Below are 21,451 nucleotides of genomic sequence, written 5' to 3'. Positions count from 1 at the left end.
TTTTTTATATAACAAAATATTACATTCAAATCCAATTATCAGAACAATATCAACCAAATATGTTTAGATAGTTTATCATAAACTGTATAAAATTAAAATGAAAAATATAAGACTATAAAGCAACTTTTTTTATAAGGTCAATGACAAGATAAGGGAGATAATTCCAATTGACGTAATAAAAATCGACCTTTCACTGAAGGCAAACCAAAAGTTTCACGTCTTTCAACATTGAACAACCTAACATGCTAGATAGCATAGAGCATTACCGAACGATATTTGATACGGAATAAACTGTGAAAGCTCACATCCTACGAAACGGTTAATACCTTAAATAGTATGCATAGTCAGCATAGATAATGCCATTTCATACATGTACGAATGAAAATTAGGGCTTACATTCTTTAATACGATGCAAAACAATGTCAGCAGTATGTTTGTATATACAATTTGTCAAGAAACGAGAAAGAGGGGGTCCCTGGTCGAATATGGTCTAATAAGTTCATCAGCTTTGATTTCTATAAATCAATCGAGATCGAGAGAGATCGAGATCGATCGAGAGAGAGAGAGAGAGAGAGAGAGAGAGAGAGAGAGAGAGAGAGAGCAATACTTATTACCAGACATATACATGTAACAGGTAAAGACAGACAGTGGCTTTAGGTATTGTTCATCTTTTCTCTCCGTTTTGATTCGTACATGTAGCAATGTCCTATTTGATTTATACTTAATTCTAATAATTTATTTTTTGTATCCTCAAGGTTTCGTATACAAAACTTCACACTTAATTAGACGATCAAAGCTATTTGTCAGCTGTGGAATGAATTATTAATAATCAAGCCTAAGTGTCGCGTTGTTTGAAGACTTTTAATGGAAATGTGTTATATCAATAAATTCTTACATCACCCAATATAACAGAATAGTAGTAGCAAGTAACGAAATGTGACAGTCACATCTCTTTGAGCAGGTTGAATTTTATGACTTGTTATTTCATTTATGAGATACTTATGCTGAGCATGGAAAATGAATTATATATAATTTGATAAACAATTCTACCTTGGAAATCAAACATACGTCTTCAAGGGTTGAATTAAATGTATCAAAGCTTATGAGTGTATTTTATAGCGTATATTTTAATCTTAGCTGAATGCACGAAAAGGTCACAAACCTTTGGATTTAATATACTGATGAATTTTAAAAAACGCAGCACTACTTTATTCGTTATAGAAGGCGATAAAAGCTTATTTTCATGCAACGTGTTTTACCATTTGTATTTAACGTGCAGGCGTGAAAAAGGTTTGTTTTTTTACCGTGTTTTGTAAAATCGGTCAACGTGCAAGAAAATAAATGTTCGTTCATGTAAAATGGCATTTTTCCTTCGCGTTCTTCCGTGTAGGTGGAACCCAGTTGAAATAGGACAAAATAATAGAAGCTCTTTGTTAGAGAAGGCGATAAATGCTTACTGTAATGTTTACTATAGTAACAAAATTTTTAAAAGTTAATAGAAACAAATAAAACGACAATTTTCTTCTCAAGTACGAAGTGTTATTTTAAAAACAACATTTGCATAAGTTTTCAATCTATCTATTACATAGTGATGCATTCGCAGCGCGTCATCCCTACACTGGCTTCCATTTCTACGATTGTGAAAATGAACTGGCGTAATGGGGAGATAATTTTGATGAAGTAGAATCCTGACTGCGTGCAGACACTCCCATGTACGCCCCTGTTTATAATTATTCATCTTCAAATATATAATTCTTGTAAAAAAAATGTATGAGCAAAAATTGTATTCATAAGGGAGCTACCATTTGATTTTTATGGGGGGGGGGGGGGCTAGGATGAAAAATTTTGTCCTGCATTTTTTTTTAGCTGTAATCTCTGTCCTGCCTTTTTATTTTTCACTCTGTTCGGTCCTGCCTTTTTTTTTTCAGGTTATCCTGACTTTTTTTTACCAAAATTGTCGTCCTGACTTTTTTTTTTTGCAAGTGTCTCATCCTGCCTTTTTTTTTTACTCAAAACTCCTGTCCTGCCTATTTTTTTCAAATTTCATCCTAGCCCCCCCATAAAAATCAAATGGTAGCTCCCTAACTGCATGATCTTAAAAAAATGGTTTGCTGTTCGAAAGTTGAATTGATTGCGTCATCTTTAATATTCAAATCTCTTGATTTTCCTCTCTCAACGAATTTGTCACAATCGAAGGTAATGACTCACTGAACGATTGACAGAAAAAGTCAACCAGTTCTGTTGGGCATGTTTTCAGTTCTCAGTGTCTACCTTCTGATTTGACCTTTGTCCCACCCATTACAGTGTGTTTTACCGATTATGCGGGTTAAACTTTAGGGATCAAAATAGTTTTTTCTCCAGTCGATTCTTTGGAATTCAGTAAATTTGAAACAATTATGTGGTGAATTTGTCTGCACTCAATGACTTGATTAGGGAGCTACCATTTGATTTTTATGGGGGGGGGGGGGGGGGGCTAGGATGAAATTTGAAAAAAATAGGCAGGACAGGAGTTTTGAGTAAAAAAAAAAGGCAGGATGAGACACTTTGCAAAAAAAAAGGCAGGATGACAATTTAGGTTAAAAAAAGTCAGGATAAACTAATAAAAAAAATGGCAGGAACGAATAGAGTGAAAAATAAAAAGGCAGGACAGAGATTACAACTAAAAAAAGAATGCAGAACAAAATTTTTCATCCTAGCCCCCCCCCCTAAAAATCAAATGGTAGCTCCCTTAGCAGCTATCACAGAGGGGCTAGTAACATATCTTGCAAATGACCTTACATAATCATCTATCATTTATGGGTTTCAAATATCGCTTTAAGAAATTCGTGCGACCTAACATAACCCGGTATGATAGGTAACATCAGGCAAATCAGCATTGAATGTCTTTAGGCAGAAATAAATGTGGTAAGCATGAATAGATGCTATATATGATCAATCCTGATTTGGTAAAAAAAAATCATCATAATGTGTATTGTGTTTTAAAAGTTCGTCAATATATATAGGGTTAGAGTCTATGGTTGTTTTTTTTTTTGTCTCGCTTTCATAATGCTACTGTTCAACTTAGGGTTGACGTTTGTTTTAACAAATAACGTATGTATGTGACTTTTTAGGTTCGTATAATGATTGCAGTCATCAAGAGTTCTTCTGCATACATTTATATATACAATTATACTATCCTCTTCGAATGCAACTTAATAAATCAATGTTTTTGATTTCAAATTCAATGTCTTTTAATCTATCATCATATTTAAGATTTATTTTGTATAATATAAAACATAATTAAATACAGCTCTACTTCCGTCTAAATCCGAAACGAAGCAATGTCCGGGCTGTTTCGGAGTTTGAATTTTAGTATGTAAACGTATACAAATCACAACTTGTTTTCATACCACTGTCATACATTTCATGCGAACATACATTCTAATTATTTATAGTTGAAATGAAAGTAAACTGACCGGAACAGGTTTTAACTCTATTCGTGGGACTTCAATTGTTTACTCAATCAACACCCTTATGTTATTGGCGGGAATTTGTAAGGTTAAGATTGTTGACACGAACACGTTTTGAACTAAATGCGAATGACTTCTAGTTTGATGATTAGTAATGTCTACTCAATCAAGTGTTTAGGTATACCGTCATTGTCGAGAACTTGTAAGGGGACGACTATTCAAGATTTTCTGGGGTTGGGGACGGAGGGGGGCAGGAAGATTTGTTTTTGATCGGTATTTATTTTTGTAAACTAAGAGGACAGATTATTCATTTTCTGCACTATTGAAGCAAGATCTTTCATTTTCATTATAGCAAGGGACTGATATTCATTTTCACAACTATATTTATGATATTGAAAATCATACAATATTTAAAAGATTTGTTTATTATAAATAATACATGTATAGTCAAGTCATTATGTATCATTTAATCAGAATTAATCATTATCCTCTACAGAAATGAATCTTTTATATTCCAACTGCATATACATGTATTGCATTCATACATAGTCCTACTTTTGGGTACAGGTTACGCGTGCCTGCCCTTCTCAAATTTCATATGAATTCAAAATCGCCGAACAATTTAAATGAAGAATCGTGCATAATCATATGAGGACAATACTTTAACCAAACTTCACAGAAACTATAAATTCAGGATCTTTTGAAATCATAGGCCCGACTATTTACCTTACAGGAAATTCAAAGGCAGAACAAAAAAGAGAGAATCATATTTGCCTCCCCCCCCCCCCCCCCCCCAATACCCAAGTTCCTTTAGAATATAAGAATAAAAATAAAATCTGAATTAAATGTAGAGTTTTTCGGTGTTTTTGGTGTTTTTTTATAAGAATGAGTTTTTTTTCATAAAACGAGGTTAGACAATATATTTTAAAACAACCCGTGCTTCATTCAAAACCTTCAAAACACGATGTTATATCATGATCATTATATATTTGGCCGGACAAATAGCGAAAAACCGTAAAAATGCTATTTGTCCGGCTTGCCGGATGAATAGACATTTTTGACTATTTGTCCGGCTAGCCGGACGAATAGCCACTGCCATTAAAGTTTGGTTGTAACTATCCTCTTATAAAAGTCTTGGAAATTATATTTCGCAGAGCGGAGCGATGAAAATTTTTTTGAAGGGTTTTGGAGTCACTGAAGGCCCAAGAAGCTGTAGAACAATAATATTATTTATACTTTTATTATCAAAAAAATTGAGATGTATTTCCCGATTTTTTTGGGATTCTTTATTTTCATACATTGCAAGTCAAGTAATTTATTTTCAAACTCAGTACCACAGAACAAACCATTTATTTTTGTTATTATCAAGGCTGAGTTATTTATTTTTAAAATCCTCCTGGCCCCCAGAATATCAAATGGTCGTCCCCTAAAATTAAGATGGCTGCAAATTTTTCAGAATTCTGATTTGGTATATTTAAAAAAAAAAGATAGGGTATGATTGCCAATGAGACAACTCTTTGTAAAAAACCGAATGACACCGAAATTAACAATAATAGGTCACAGTACGGCCTTCAACTATGAGCAAAGCCCAATCCACATATATAGCTATCAAAGGCCCCAATTGACAAATGTAAAAATATTCAAACGAGAAAACCAACGGCCTAATAAATGCACAAAAAATGAAAGAAAACAAAATATGTAAAACAACAACAAACACACAACCACTGAATTATAGGCTCATGACTCGTGACAAGCACATACATACAGAATGTTGCGGTGCTAGACATATAAGCGTACGCCCAACCCTCCCCTAACCTTGGACAGGGGTGTAACAGTACAACGAGAACAAACTATAAAAATCAGTTGAAAAAGGCTTAACTCATTTATAATTTTTGTTAATCGACAACCCCGAGTTTGACGAGTACTCTTAATATCATATTGTTTCATTTATTCATTAACTTTTAAACTTTAGTTTCTTGCATTTCTTCAAATTATAAATCAAACACTATAAGGTAATATAAAAAATATCTTACTTGATAAAATGTTTGTATAGACTGTGTACCTGTTCTACTGTTTTTACTGAAAAGCTGACTCTATCACAGTCAAATATCCTATTCGTTTTATACAACTGTATCCCTGTTATCTTTAGCTAACTGTTTCCCTGTCACAGGTGGTACCGTGCTAATGACTGATATTACAGCTCTTTATAGTAAACACATTATAATTGGTATTGAACCAAGGACCAATAAAGCCCGCGGAAATCTCCGTCACGTGGGTTAGGTATTGATATGTACTAACTAAGCTTGCAGAAGTTATCCCAAGTATCGTGCAATTTCTAATCAATAGTTGTGGATATATTATTCGCTTCATAAACCGCTATTTTTTACTACGACAAGTATTATTATATTGCTTTCATCAATGACAATATCTATTATATGAGCTACAAAATTCAACACAGCCTATAGAAATTACGTGAAGCTTTATATATTTTTCAATGAAAGCTACATATTAGATTTCTAGAAAGTATTCATATATAAAATATTATAGGAAAATATCAAGTTCATATGAACGAGAATTCTGTTTTGTAGCTGGTGCAAGTAGATTATATATTTTCGACATTTCAAGTTTATTATTTTATAAGCGTTTATAGCATCGGAAGCAGTTAAAAGTTTTGACAAGCGTTTACAATATCAACAGAAGCATAAAGTAAAGACAAACTTGTACGTTTTCGATGTCAGTTAAAAGTTTTGACAAGCGTTTACAATATCAACAGCAGTATAAAGTTAAGACAAACTTGTACGTTATCGATATCAGTTAAAAGTTTTGACAAGCGTTTACAATATAAACAGAAGTATAAAGTGAAGACAAACTTGTACGTTATCGATATCAGTTAAAAGTTTTGACAAGCGTTTACAATATCAACAGAAGCATAAAGTTAAGACAAACTTGTACGTTTTCGATATCAGTTAAAAGTTTTGACAAGCGTTTACAATATCAACAGAAGCATAAAGTTAAGACAAACTTGTACGTTATCGATATCAGTTAAAAGTTTTGACAAGCGTTTACAATATCAACAGAAGTATAAAGTTAAGACAAACTTGTACGTTATCGATATCAGTTAAAAGTTTTGACAAGCGTTTACAATATCAACAGAAGCATAAAGTTAAGACAAACTTGTACGTTATCGATATCAGTTAAAAGTTTTGACAAGCGTTTACAATATCAACAGAAGTATAAAGTTAAGACAAACTTGTACGTTATCGATATCAGTTAAAAGTTTTGACAAGCGTTTACAATATCAACAGAAGTATAAAGTTAAGACAAACTTGTACGTTATCGATATCAGTAAAAAGTTTTGACAAGCGTTTACAATATCGACAACATTCAAAAGTTCCACCAAGCGTTTATAGTATCGAAAACATTCAAAAGTCTCAACAAGCGTTCACAATATCAACAGAAGTATAAAGTTAAGACAAGATTGCACGTTATCAGTTAAAATTGTCGACAAGCGTTCATAGTATCGACAACAGTAAAAGGATCCGACAAGCGTTTATCGTATCGACAGCAGTATACTACAGTTCTCGCAACACTACACGGTATTGACAGCAGTTGAAAGTTATGACAAACATTTACCGTATAGACAGCAGTAAAAATTTCAGACTTATAGATTATCGTTGATCATCTCAACGAGATAGATGTTTTCGCATGAGCCGGTACGGCGAAAGCGAGAAAAGCAATCAAGTTGAGATGACCAATGATAATCTGTTTATCGCCATTTTACCTACGACGACGTTGTCATCTTCATGTCAATTTCATTAGCCAACGCAACGTGCCTCCTAGTTTTTAGCGATAATTTTCTATTTAAAGCGAGTAGCATGATATGAAAAATCATCACAAAAAAAGATCAAAGAAAAAATGCACAAAATAACGATACAACTGTTTACAATATCAATCGACAGCAGTAAAAAAAATCTGACAAGCGTTTACGATATCGACATCAGTTAAATGTTCTGACACGCGTTTACGATAAATGCTCTGACAAGCGTTTACGATATCGACAAAGTTATTGAAATGCATGCAAATATAAACCTAATACTCGGTATGCATATTTTTATTGTTCTATGTTTTTCTATTGGACACCCGGTCCATTTTATAGCATACAGGACATATTATGCATTATATTGTGCTATGACGTCATAAAATTCAAAGCACCAGCCGGTACATACACGATAGAGCATAATGCAAAAGGCCTTAAATTGTTCTGTGACGTCATGAAATTTAGCAAAGCAACTTTTTGAACAGAACCTTTTTTTCTCTCAGTATAATAAATAAAAAGGGTCCGGTATATTATGCCATCTTGGATATCAGAAAATAATCATTGTAGAACTCAAATAAAATATGCAAATTTAAAGAGCTTACAAATTGTCGCGTTCAATGTACTTTTTTAATTATGTGTTTTTCTGTTTGATTGTTAATTGGATTCTAAGGGAGCTACCATTTGATTTTTATGGGGGGGGGGGGGGGGGCTAGGATGAAATTTGAAAAAAATAGGCAGGACAGAAATTTGAGTAAACAAAAAGGCAGGATGAGCAACTTGGTAAAAAAAAAAAGCAGGATGACAATTTGTGTAAAAAAAGTCAGCATAAACTAGTAAAAAAAAAAGGCAGGACCGAATAGAGTAAAAGTATATAACGCTTTATTCTGGTATCACCTAAGTGGAACAAAGGTATACAGAAAAACATATTAATTTACATTACATTGCATTATACAAACAAGAATTTTGAAGAAAACAATTTCCCCCCCCCCCCCCCCCCATAAAAATCAAATGGTAGCTCCCTAATAGTTTAAGGACAAAATCCAGCACTAAACAATACTTCGGAATATTTTTTGCAAGACTCTGAAGTAATTTTTTCAAATGTAAGATTATGAATTGAGATGACATCATCTTTATCATAGGACATGCCGTTTGCAAAAGATTCTGTTTTGTTTCCCTTAGTTGCACCCGACTGAATTGTCTCTCTATCGAATCAAGGAAGTTGTAGACAAGAAGACGACACAGTTCGGTTCCCTAAAAAATGTCGACTGTCTGTAAGAAAACACTTCTATTATATTTCACAAATAAGTTGTCGCTAGAAAACACAGCATATCGGTGATGCCAGCTTCAGATTTTTCATATCAGTAAAGTATGTTCAAACAAAGAATTCATTTGATTTTTAAAGATATCTTCTTTTTAGTTTTATTCGGTACAGTGTCTGCATGGACAAGATTTTATGGAGGTATGACGGGTTTCTTTGTGGGAAATTGTTTTCTTCAAAATTCTTGTTTGTATAATGCAATGTAATGTAAATTAATATGTTTTTCTGTATACCTTTGTTCCACTTAGGTGATACCAGAATAAAGCGTTATATACTTATACAAAACTTCAACAAAAACACACGTGTCTATTCTATATGTCGAGCCATGTCTATTCTATGTGTCGAGCCGTGTCTATTCTATGTGTCGAGTCGTGTCTATTCTATGTGTCGAGCCGTGTCTATTATATGTGTCGAGCCGTGTCTATTCTATGTGTCAAGCCGTGTCTATTATATGTGTCGAGCCGTGTCTATTATATGTGTCGAGCAGTCAAACCTTCCGGGTAATACTAAAACACGTATGACCTAAACCGTATACCGTGTCCGCGAAATCAGGGCTTTTTATTAATGCACAAATGTTGTTTTTAATTAACAAAGCTACTAAAACTAAATTGATACATTGTTGCTTTTATTAACAATTTTCAGTAGTTTAATTGCAGGTTCTTAAAGTCTATTAGCTTTATTGGAATGATGGCATACAATTGCAATTTGCAAGATTCGATAAATCATTGCAGTCTATATATAAAAGTTAAATTGAAAATACTCATTAATGCGCCACGTCTATATTTAAATGTTATTCTTCTGATGCTCCGACATGCTATTTGAAAAACAATCAACGTAAAATGCATGTTTCGTTTCAGTAATACACATAATCAAGAAGTCGGTCAAATTACAATTCAGTTGACGTTTGAATAGAGAATAACTGAAAATTCTCGTAATATAGTTTTACTTTATCACAGAATATAGTTAATAAAGATGATAACCTCTTTTACTTAATCGTTTGAAGACATCCTTTTGACCTACAATTGTTTACTATTCAAATCATAACTTGGATGTATAGTTGTCTCATTGGCACTCATACCACATCTTCTTATATTTATCCACACAGCTTGTTTAGTTTGAAACTTAAGGTTTTGTTATATTTTAGCAAACTAAATACAGTGGAATTACGGACTAATTGAAACATTTTACGAACAAATTGAAAAGGGATCAACTCATCAGATCAATACATGCTTTAAAAAAGGGGGTCCAACACATGCAGGTAATATAAAGGGGGTTCAAAAATGTTGGACCGTACAAAAGCATGAGTTGTCCAAACTCCGGACCCTTCTTTTACCCACTACATACTCTTGTTAAGTTTAATTTTAAGTTCGTTAAGTTTGAGCAAGATTCTGTGAATCGAGGGAAAATTAAAATTTCAATTAAAATTTGTAGAACCATTTATTTTATTACGTCGTTTGAATATTCTATTCTTTTGCAATGTTTGGAACATATATATATCTATAATAATTAAGGGGGCTCCTGGGTATAAATCAAAATTTTATTCTAATACATGTATAAGATTTCGCTATACTTTATCATATACTTAAAAGAAAAATGAAATAAAAAAATGTGGTCACTGTTCATTTAAGCTCACAATCTGCCTCCGGAAGAAGCATACATTTTTGTTAATGTCCGGATCCTTTTTTTCTGTTGAACTAATAGGAGAAATAGAGGTATTATCGAAATAGAAAAATAACCTAATTACAGAAATAGCTTAAATTTTACAATTATTTAGTTTATGTACAGCTTATATGAAAACAATAATAAAAAAAAATATAGGTTACCGATTAGCTAAAAAAGATATTTCAAATTTAATGCCAAAAAATGGCATTTTTGCACCAAAGGGAGATAATTTGGAGCTTTTTCAATGATATAACATCTTAAAAGTCATCTGGGGCCAAACCGTTTGTTTGGTTGATTTTTTACCATATTATAAAGTAATTAACTAATAGTTTAATAAATAAAATTTGTAATGAAAAAATAAAGGTTCAATTTTTTGCTGAAATTTTTGTACCCACGAGCCACCTAAGTTAATCATACTTTTAATACAAACTCTGTATCACATGAATGTTTTTATTTAACCAAACTTCAACGTTATCAGGAAGTTCGTAAAAGATGGATGATGTTTCAGAACCCTTGGTTTTGTATTCAAATATTATTTTCTCAAAATATTAATTGAAAATTTAAAGTTTAAAAAAAATAAACAAAGAAGCTATATACGGACACCAATATTTATGGGACACAAATTTAATTACATACGACTATGATAATAATCAAAACAGATTTACTGCAATGTTCCATGAAATTGAATCATCGATCATGATACTCTGCTTGCAAAATAAGATATTTAATAATTGAGATTTTCAATTAATTTTGTATATTAAATTCTTTGAAGCCGAAAAACAATTTATTCGTTTGTAAATTTTATGTTTTCTCTAATGAGTTATAATTTTATTACATAAAGTTTAAAAAGCCATATTTCAAATTTTTATAAAATTCTTGTTATTTTTTCATAGTGTTAGAAACAAATAAGGTGCCAATGTTAAATAAAAAAAAAAATCCAGAGAGAATAAATTCCCGCCAAATTTTCAATTGCTTATATCTCTAAAACGAGCACACGGACCCTCCATTTTTTTCTACTTTTTTAGTTTCATTATTTATATACTATCAATTCATAACAGTCTTTTAAAAAGCTTGTTATTTTTTAACAGAGTAGCGAACATCCTTAACATAACTTTTTCTAATTACATTGGAAATATTTTTAAAAAAAATCATACCAAGATAGTACCTAGACTGTTAGTTTTCTCGCTTAAATTGTTTTCATTTGTAATTTCGGTGCCTCTTATAGCTGACTATGCGTCATTGACTTTTCTCATTGTTGAAGGGCATACGGTGACCTATAATTGTTAATTGTTGTGTCATTTGGTTTCATTAATGAAGAGTTGTCTTATTGACAATCAAATCACATCTTCTTATTATACTTAGTGTATTTTGTTGTGGGGAATGTATACATACCCTTCTACGTGAGGGTTATGTTTTATTAGATGTTTTTTTTTAATTAAGCTCTTGTATCGATCTGATGAGTTTAGCCCTTTTCAATTTGTTCGTATAATGTTTTCTTAAGTTTTTTTGTTACACTACTGTCCCAAGTTTGGGTGGGCTAATGGTTTGGCGCAAACAAAGTTCAACCAGGATACATTCTCTACATGTATGTGTCTGTCCAAAGTATGGCGCCAGTAACTCAATTGCCGAATGTTCGTGTCTGTCATATGTGTTTTGCATTCCTTGTTTTGTACATAATTCAGACTGTAGGTTGTCTCGTATATGAATTGTTTAACATTTGTCATTTCGAGGCCTTTTGTAGCTGACTTTGCATTATGGGTTTTGCTCATTGTTGAAGGCCGTACGGTGGCTGACAGTTGGAAACTTCTACGTCATTTGGTCATTGATTTTGAAAAGTAACTTTGAGATGACGAACAGAAATAAAAACGATGTTTGTTGCTGTGATACTCAATATTGTTTCTGTTCTATTGTGTACACCAACTGTTACAGATGAAATTCAATAGTTAATCCGCGCCAACAATATTTTTCTATACCCCTTGCCGAATATGAAATAATTTCCCCCTAAAACAAACTCCACAGAGAAAGTGGTTGTGAACTCATGTTTTTCAGAAGGTAAAACAATTCCCAATGCACAAGTGAGATTGTATGTTTGTATATGTACTATTCCCATGATAAATTATTCATCGATATAATTACGACATATATATATATATATATATTTATATTTATGTAAAACAGTACGTTTGTCACGGTTTGTGGTTTTTGTCCACCACTATGAAAAACCTTCCGGGCAGTGTTACAAATAGATACAGGTCATATGAAGGAAGCCCAAAATAGCTTGCACGTACAAAAGCATGATTGTCAAACAAACAAAGGGGTTCCAATCCCCGGACCCTCCTTTTATCCACCACTGCGTTATACAATCGTCATACTATATATATATATATCTTTACTTTCATATTCAAAACAAAGTACAAGTATTACAAACAAAATACACGAAACCTTAGTAAAAACAACAAAGACTCAACTGTAAAGGCTGGTGAATCAGGTTCTCTGGAAGATCTATCAGAGTCTTATCTTTTTTTAAGTAAATGGTCGAATCATAATGACATTAGGAATTGATCCGATACTAGTAAGTAAAAACACAATAAGAAAGAAAACCCGCACCATTTGAAAAGAAAAAAATAGAGACTTAAATTACCAAGCTCAGTAAATGTTCAAATCGACAGCTAATCCTAGTAACCCTTACCCAAATTTTACCACATTCATTTTGTGTGTACTAAATAAATGTAAGAACCTAGTTGAGAGACTTTCGTTTAGACTAGGGTAGTTTGAAATACACGTAGAACTCTCAATAATCATTGTCCAGATCATAGCCAATGACAGAATGTCAACCTCTTGTGAAGTTTAATTCTAAACTGTTGAAAATTAGTTTACATTGTTTTCAAACGAATGTCATTAAGGAGGAGTGCGACGGGATAAACCTGGCTAGAAATGATTGGCTAGAAGTGGGAGTCAACGGTGGGGAAGAGAGGAGAGGAAACCGCGACAAGAGGTTAGAAATATATAGGGATATTTTGGAATTTCTTAGACTAAATGACGTCTTGGAGTAAAAGGTGAAAATGAGAGTTATGGGACCAATCAAGGTCAAACTCAAACTCCTAATTTGACCTTGTCTGTTTTCACATAGGTCATTATTTTTCAAACATACCAGTCATCAAGGAAAAAACACCTTACAATAAATAATCGATTCTTAAATGCATACAGCATACATTTATAACAGTATATTTTAAATGGAAATCATATGACAAAATTTCGAAATTGGACCGCTAAGAACGCTGTTCTAAAAAATATGTGGACTTGGCTTCCATCTCAGATTATGTAAAACATATCACCAAACGCATAAAAAGTATTTATAACAAGAATGTGTCCCCAGTACACGAATGTCCCATCCGTACTATCGTTTTCTATATTCAGTGGACCGTGAAAATGGGGTAAATTCTCTAATTTGGCATTAGAATTTAAAAGATTATATCATAAAGAACATTTGTACTAAGTTTCAAGTTGATTGGATTTCAACTTCATCAAAAACTACCTGGAACAAAAACTTTAATCTGAAGCGGGACAGACGGACGAACAAACAGACGGATGAACGAACGGACGGACGAACAGACGAACAGACCCGAAAACATAGTGCCCATAAATGGGGCATAATATTCAGCCTGGTTTAACACAAATTCCATAAATGATCCTTCTAACTGTGATTAATTCGTTCCGTTATCAATCTGTTATAATAGTTCTTGCCTTAAAAAGGCATTTGCATGCATATGGCAAAGACTGAATCTTATATTTCTTACTATATAAAACACTAAAAGTCAATTAACTAAAGTGTGTTATATAAACAATTTATTTAAAGTGTCTTTTCATGAGAAGTATTTGGATAGCGTGACAGACGTGATGAAGTACCCACAAGTAAAAAGTTAAGACTGAAAATTTCAATCACTGACCCAGACGGTAGTTGACGATGTATTATTTATAGATCAAAAAGGTTTTTACCGCACAGATGATGCAGACGGTGCAACCGACATGATACTGCAATATGAGAGCAGTTATTTGATTTTAACTTATATATAAAAAAGAAGATGTGGTACAAGAGACCAAAATGACACTGAGATTAACAACTATAGGTTACCGTACGGCCTTCAACAATGAGCAAAGCCCATACCGCATAGTCAACTATTGCGAGGTTAAACATGTTATAGGGGGATCCCAACCCTCCCCTAACTTGGGACAGTGGTGTAACAGTACAACATAAGAACGAACTATAAAAATCAGTTAAAAAGGCTTAACTCATTAGATTAATAAAAATACGAATACTACAAATACAAGTGGACGTGGATATTTCTGTATTCTTTATGCATATGACCCATTCTTTTCTATTCTATTCTACATATTTCAGCTCACTGTTACTCTTTTAGCTCTTTTATTTTTTTTGTTTAAATTTCTCTATATATATGCTACATATGTTTTGCCATTAGTTATTCTGCACTTTGTGTGCATTATTTTTGTATCCTGTATAAAACCCCATTGAAACCCTCATTCCTGTAAGGAAGTATTACTAATGCCTTTTCAAGCTTAATGGATAGAGATAAAAACTAGAATTATAAACGTCAGGAGATGTTCCCGATTTAAAGGTTGTGCAGTTTTGAAATTTAATCAAAGTTCATGCATCTAATACTGCACTTAATGTAGAAGTCCTATAGTTAATTGTAGTTAATCAAATGAAAAAAATCTACATAGGAAAGTTTATCATTAGAACAGACAGTTCGGAACCTCTCTACTTAGGAGCGATGCCACCTCTGTTATGATTTATATAACATGTATAAGTCAATAAGACATCGTGGTTTTGTCTTTCGTAATTGCCTGACTGTATGATACCGGAAGTGTTATGACGTAAAAGAATTACAATTTATAGCTTTGAAAAAGTCGTAAGTGTAGAAACCTTTTTGTTATTTAATTCGAAAATGTTGTTTCTTTATTATTAAAATACTAAATTTCTTAAGTTTTTGATGAATTTTGCTTCTGCGAATGATCGGAGAGATTCGATAAGATGGGATTAACTACTCAAATAATTAAATGGATATTTTGAAAGAAATACATGTTCGAAATAAAGAAAACTTAACAAACCTTTTATTTCTGTTCGTCGTCTCTGTAGTGTACGCGCTCAAGGCACCTTGGAATAAACATACAACTTTATGGTTACATGGTTTAATATAAACTAACTAACATCTACAGCAATACACATGATTATATAACAAGCATTAAAGGTCATAATTTAAGTAGAAATACAGGTCGTGGGAATCTAAAGACAAAGGCACAACGCATGTTACTGCATCCGATGATGCATACAGTTTATAGTACCGACAGCTGATTTAAACGTAAACAAACTTGAACTGATAAATATCAACACTGTAAATTACATTCCTCTTTTCCTTGGATTGATAATTATATTATTGAAATATTAATTTCCAAAATAAACACTTAGCGTAATTAAGAACTTATTTAATCTAAAGAAATTGTCTCTAAAATGTGTGAAAATAATCTAAAGAAACTCTACATGATTATACTATATATACAGTCTATAGCGAACATTAACAGTTTTAGTTCATCACAAAATCTTTAAAACGCTCTGGTAACTTTTGATTACGTTTTGGTCTTGACGGTATTGATGAATCCTCACGAAGGTTAAGTTCTGGATCTGTATGTTCATTTTTATATGTGTCTTCCAATATGAGTGTCAATGTTTTCGTTCACCAAAGTTTCTTCTTCGTTTATTTGTCCGTTAAACTTTTTAACAAATGAACTGTTTCTTTGGGAAATGGTTCCTTCATTGTTCTTTAAAGTAAGACGAGATCCTTCTCCCTTGACAACATAATCGTGTTCGAATGATGTTGACGACAGTTTGTTGGTTTTAGTCTGTTTTTGTAACACTATATCTCCAACGTCAATGTCTGATTCTCGCGTTTTTCTTTTCTAATCGGCATATATTTTTTTCCTTTTCTATCATTTCAAAGTCTTTTCTTCGCGTATTTGAGTCATCTTTTTCATTCTCCGCATTAATCTCGGGTAGTTTTGTACAAATTTTCCTATTGAATAGGAGTTCTGCAGGACTTTTCCCAGTAGTACTAAGCAGAGTACTGCGGTAGGCTAATAGTTTCAGAATCTCTTTTCTCCAGTCTCGATTTTCGGCATTAGCTGTTCGAAATGCTTTTAGTAAAGTTCTGTTTTGTCGTTCAGCTTCACCATTGACTTGAGACCAATATGGTGTGCTTCTGTTATGTTTGACACCGTTTTCGCTCAAATAATTATAAAATTCCTTTGATGTGAATTGGGGTCCATTGTCCGTTTTCAAAGATATTGGAATTCCGTGATGAGAAAACATCATATCAAGCGAACGGATAATTTTATCGGTTGTAACTGACTTAAATATCGCTACCTCTTGCAACCTGTAGTAATAATCCACCAAGACAAACACATATTCACCTGTTGGAAATGGTCCCATAAGATCGGCACACAAGTCTTGCCACGGTCCGTCTGGCAACTGTGTTCTTTTTATAGGTTCTTGTTTCGGCACGGGTCCTACGACTTGGCACGCTCTGCACGATTTTACTAGATTTTCAGCATCTTGATCGATTCCTGGCCATCATACTTTTTCATGTAGTCTTAGGCAGCAACCATTTGATTTTCTGGGGGGGGGGGCTATGGTTTTTTTTTCTGGACAAATTATTTTTTTCGCCTGCGGCGAAAAACAATCTATTTTTTTCGCGACAAGTCGAAAACAATTTTTTTCTTTCAATTTTAGCATTACATATAGTGGCAGCTGAGGGTGAAACAAACAATTTTTTTTTCTCAGAATCAAAAACAAATTATTTTTTTCTCCAAAAACTTGAAACAAACTTTTTTTTCCAAAAAAAACCATAGCCTCCCCAGAAAATCAAATGGTTGCTGCCTTAGTTTTGTTTTAACAATACCTTGATGACCCTCATGTGCTAAATGTAATCTTTGTTTTCTAAGTTTATCAGGTATAACGATTCGTGATCCCTTTAATATTAGACCTTTTCAACATCTCTCGACACCTACAGTTGAGAACGACTACGACAGGTAAATTGTGAGGGGTCGTCTCAAAACTTAAAAAAATGAAATCATTATTGATTTTATTGCTTTCATTGACAATGATACAACTTTCTTACAGAGTCCAAATAACAGGGATTTTTTTTAATTTATTATAACGAAACTGATGGACTTTATGAAACATTTCATCGTTTTAGACGTTGAGCTTCTAGCTGTCCTGGTGGAATTTGGGAAATGAAAAGAACAAAGCATGTTTAATTGTAGTTGCTTTTTAATTAATCAATGTTTTATCATAAATATGTCTTTTGACAAGAGCGGCACATGTTTCCACAATGTCTGTTAGTTTTGGCTTTGGTTGCCTCCATAATGTACTCAATACTTTGTATATTTTCAATTCACCAATTTGGTGTTCCACTTGAATTCTGTATTCATCAATCATGCGATTAAATTTTCTGCTCTTTCTCTCAAATGTTATGGCTTACGACTAATTTGAGGTGTTGTAAATGGTGTAACTAAAGGATGACGATTTGGATAAATTTTGTCTCTAAGGAGAACACAGTCCTCCTGGAAATGCAGCGGATCATTTCTCCCTATTTTGATCCAAAACTTCCCGTATAAAAAAGATCTAAAGTACGAAAAAAAATGAAAAAGGTACAAAACTTTGTTCCGGAAATTGGATATAGAGAAACAAATTCTGACCCGGTGAAAACAAAACAAAATATAGAAATGACAGTGTATAAATAAAATCAACGAAATTTAATTAACTTCTTGTAAGAAACCCAAAGGTCATTTTCAAGGACACAATGACGAAGGGACAAGGTATGTTATTTTCGGGACATCAGCCGATGGTCTCCAAACCACTGATTAGCAATGTCCATTTTGACTTTGCAATGTCAACAAGCTCTTTAGTATTAACTAACAACTTGAAATATAAATTCCATACGCAGGTATGTAAAAAAAATGCACTGCTTAGATGATGTAACATTAAAACGAGAAGTCAATTATATTTTTTTTTCAAAATTCATCATGAAAAACATCAACTGTAGAGAAGTCCGCCGTTGATAAAAAAAATAGATGTGATATTTTCCTAAGAATGTAATTATCCCTCTGGAAATTGAATGTGTACATCAACTAAGATGAAGATCGGTTGAAAAATGCAAATTTGGTCGTGTTCACAAGTGTGGTACGGACAGTCCAGTGAGTATTTTTCATCAATGGAAAATTTCATAAAAGCTTTTACACTAACAAATAAATCGGTATTTACATGCGGCATATATTTGGTAAAAGACTCGCTTAATCATAAAATTTAAGAGAAAACGGATCAGGATGCAGAATGGTTGTTGATTTGTTTGAATCAATTCAACATGAAATGTCGTGTAAATCATACAAAATAAGAATATTATATGACAGAGACATATATTTATTTATTTATTTGGTTGATATTTGTGCTGAATCTATATAGTCAAGACAGTATATAACCGCCAATCCAATATGTTATGTATTGATAATCATGATTGTTTTTGTCTTTGAGACGACCCATCCATTTTACCTGTAAACTGTAGGTGTCATTAGTCGGTGTCGAGAGATGTTGAAAAGGTCTACAGTAGTACACCATCAACAACTGATAATTCTTCTCGGAAACGGAAAAGATTGTTTGACTTTGAAATTTTTCCATTCAAAATCTGTTTAATGTCTTTATCCAAATGTGCGGAATCTTTAATCATTTTAAACGTCATCGCGTTCGGAACTGCATTTTGTGCTACGACATAAGCATACTCCTCTGCAATATTTCTACCTGAAGTCTCATCTTGAATTTGCGACAATCTCGAAAGGCAGTCTACTGCATTTTGCGGTCCTGGTTTGTACTTAACCTTAAACGTAAAAGGCTGTAAACGCATCGCCCATCTTTCAATACGAGCTGGTGGTTTAGATTTCGGGGAATAGATAACCTCTAACGGTTCGTGGTTGGTCACTAAAATAAATTCCTTCCCATATAAGTACAAATGAAAACGTTCACATCCCCATACGACAGCAAGGGCTACGCGCTCGGTTTGAGAATATCGTTGTTCGATATCGGTCAGTGTTCTACTTGCAAATGTAACAGGTCTATCCCATCACTTTGTTTCTGGCTCAAAATAGCTCCAAGTCCTACATGTAGGGCTCGCATCTACTATCACGTGTGTTTCTGCGTTACTATTATAATACGCTAGCGTTTTTGCACTTGCTAACAATCTTTTCAATTCATCAAACGCGTCTTGATGTCTGCTTGACCATATCCATTTAGTTTTTGCTCTCGTTAGCTCTCAGAGAGGTGCTGAAACTGTTGAGAAATCTGGTATATAGCGTCCACAATAATTTACAAGTCCGATGAAACTTCTCACCTCCGATGCGGTTTTCGGATTTCTCGCACTTGTTACGGCTTCGACTTTGGACTTTTCTGGACTGATTCCTTTTGCTAAAAGTACATGTCTCATAAAGTCATTTTGTCCATATTGAACCTATATTTGTCTTTATTAAGTCTTAGTCCCTTTTCGCGCATTCGGTCCAAAACTTTATTCAAACGCTCGTCGTGTTCCTCTTGAGTGCATCCGTATACAATTATATCATCTGATATGTTTCGTTGTCCGACACAACCTTCTAAAGTCATTTTTATGCATTGTTGGTACATTTCTGGTGCACACGATATTCCGAACATAAATCGCTTATAACGAAATAATCCAACATGGGTAGTGAATGTTATTCTGGATCACATTCGCAATTATATTAACTGTATAGTCTCTTGTATTGAATTTTTAGACATCCGTATTTTCCGGAAATAATCTAGACTTGTCCGTATTTTCACTACTGCTTACTATCTCTTCCTCGCCTGTCTATTACAAATGGATGCCACGACAAAACTGCACCTGTGGATATTGTGACAAATCACCGTCAAGTACGTTTCAAATCAATTATAAACTGTTAAATATATATACCGTTAATTCCGTTAACTTGAATTCCACGTTTATTCAACAAATACGAACTGTAATTGTTATTTCTATGAATTGAACTGCAAATTCTACTTTCGTTTTTGACTTGATATTCACGTTGCTTTGAACATTCATATATTTCCTTCGTGCATATTGTAAAATATTGTATTTTTATTTCTTTCAGTTTACCAAACAATACACGCTCTGTAAAACTCCTGTATCATTTCTGGTGGAATTATAATCTACAATCTTCACCCACAAGTTGCTATTCTTTATAATTAGCCGAGATTGCGATACAGTCCCTTGGTTATACTAGCTGAGTCAGGCTCAGCATAGTAAATTGACGACAACCTGTCTTTACATATCCAGACAAGGAACGACAACGTAGCAACGTACATACGTACATACCTTTACACTGACAGTGTAAACTCTTGTGTGAACTCGACAGCAACCTAACAAAGTTGAGTCAATATGGATCCCAGTCATGTGGAACAACAAGAAGAGATTCAGCCCCAAGAAGGAGATGTCCTTGAAGTATTAGAAAATCCGTCTAATACATCACAGTCAGATGAAACTCCCGAGGCTAGGCGAGTACGTGACCTCACGGAAAAAGGACAAGGAGCTTTCACTGAAAAAACGTGACAAGTTCTGTCAGGAACTAGAGGCTCTCTGGGCAGACATTGAATCCCAGTTATTGGAAGTAACAACGCCTCCTAACGATCTCCAGCAACTCCTAACAGTCCAGGACAAACTTGTTAAAGCCTTAATAATTATCCTAGGCTCACAGATGAATACCTAGACTTTCTGAAAAGGACCCGAACATTTGGAGAGTCAAAAAGAAATTGATGCATGTAAACTCTCTTTGGATTTACGTCTGTCCAAAGTGGAGCTAGTTATGGAAAAACTACACGAGCATCGCCTCGCTCTTACAAAGGCTAAATCTACAAAAAACAAAGACATCTAGAGGCAAGAAATCCTCACACAGTGGGAGCTCCCACGTCTCTGACATTTCAAGTCTTGCACGGAAGAAGCGTGCTAAAGCAGAGGCTGCCAGAACTCAGATAGCCTTTGCTGAAAAACAGGCCTTGCTCCTAAAGCAGGAGGCAATGATAGAAGTACAGACTCTTTTCAAGCAAAATGAAATAAAGGTCGAGGCAGAACAAGAAGC

General features: G+C 33.6%; 1 protein-coding gene and 1 long non-coding RNA gene across 4 annotated transcripts in view; one reads left to right on the top strand and one right to left on the bottom strand.

Moving 5' to 3' along the window:
- Positions 1-15,494, bottom strand: part of LOC143084012 (glycine receptor subunit alpha-2-like) — a 55,566-nt gene extending 40,072 nt beyond the window's left edge. Inside the window, exon 1 of one of the 3 annotated variants that reach the window (XM_076260424.1) lies at positions 15,374-15,494. The gene's annotated coding sequence lies outside the window, so the exon portion shown is untranslated. Of the gene's footprint in view, positions 1-5,482; positions 5,627-15,373 lie in introns of those variants that run through there. The other 2 variants (XM_076260425.1, XM_076260426.1) reach the window with 2 other exon arrangements.
- Positions 15,495-20,081: 4,587 nt separating this feature from the next.
- Positions 20,082-20,537, top strand: LOC143082065 (uncharacterized). Its single transcript, XR_012980252.1, has 2 exons — positions 20,082-20,249; positions 20,468-20,537. It is a non-coding gene; the product is annotated as an uncharacterized LOC143082065 (long non-coding RNA).
- The last annotated feature ends 914 nt before the right edge of the window (positions 20,538-21,451 follow it).

This window comes from Mytilus galloprovincialis, chromosome 7 (genome assembly GCF_965363235.1).
Source record: "Mytilus galloprovincialis chromosome 7, xbMytGall1.hap1.1, whole genome shotgun sequence".
NCBI classification, from domain to species: Eukaryota; Metazoa; Mollusca; class Bivalvia; order Mytilida; family Mytilidae; genus Mytilus; species Mytilus galloprovincialis.
This window is presented reverse-complemented; position numbering and strand designations above follow the sequence as displayed.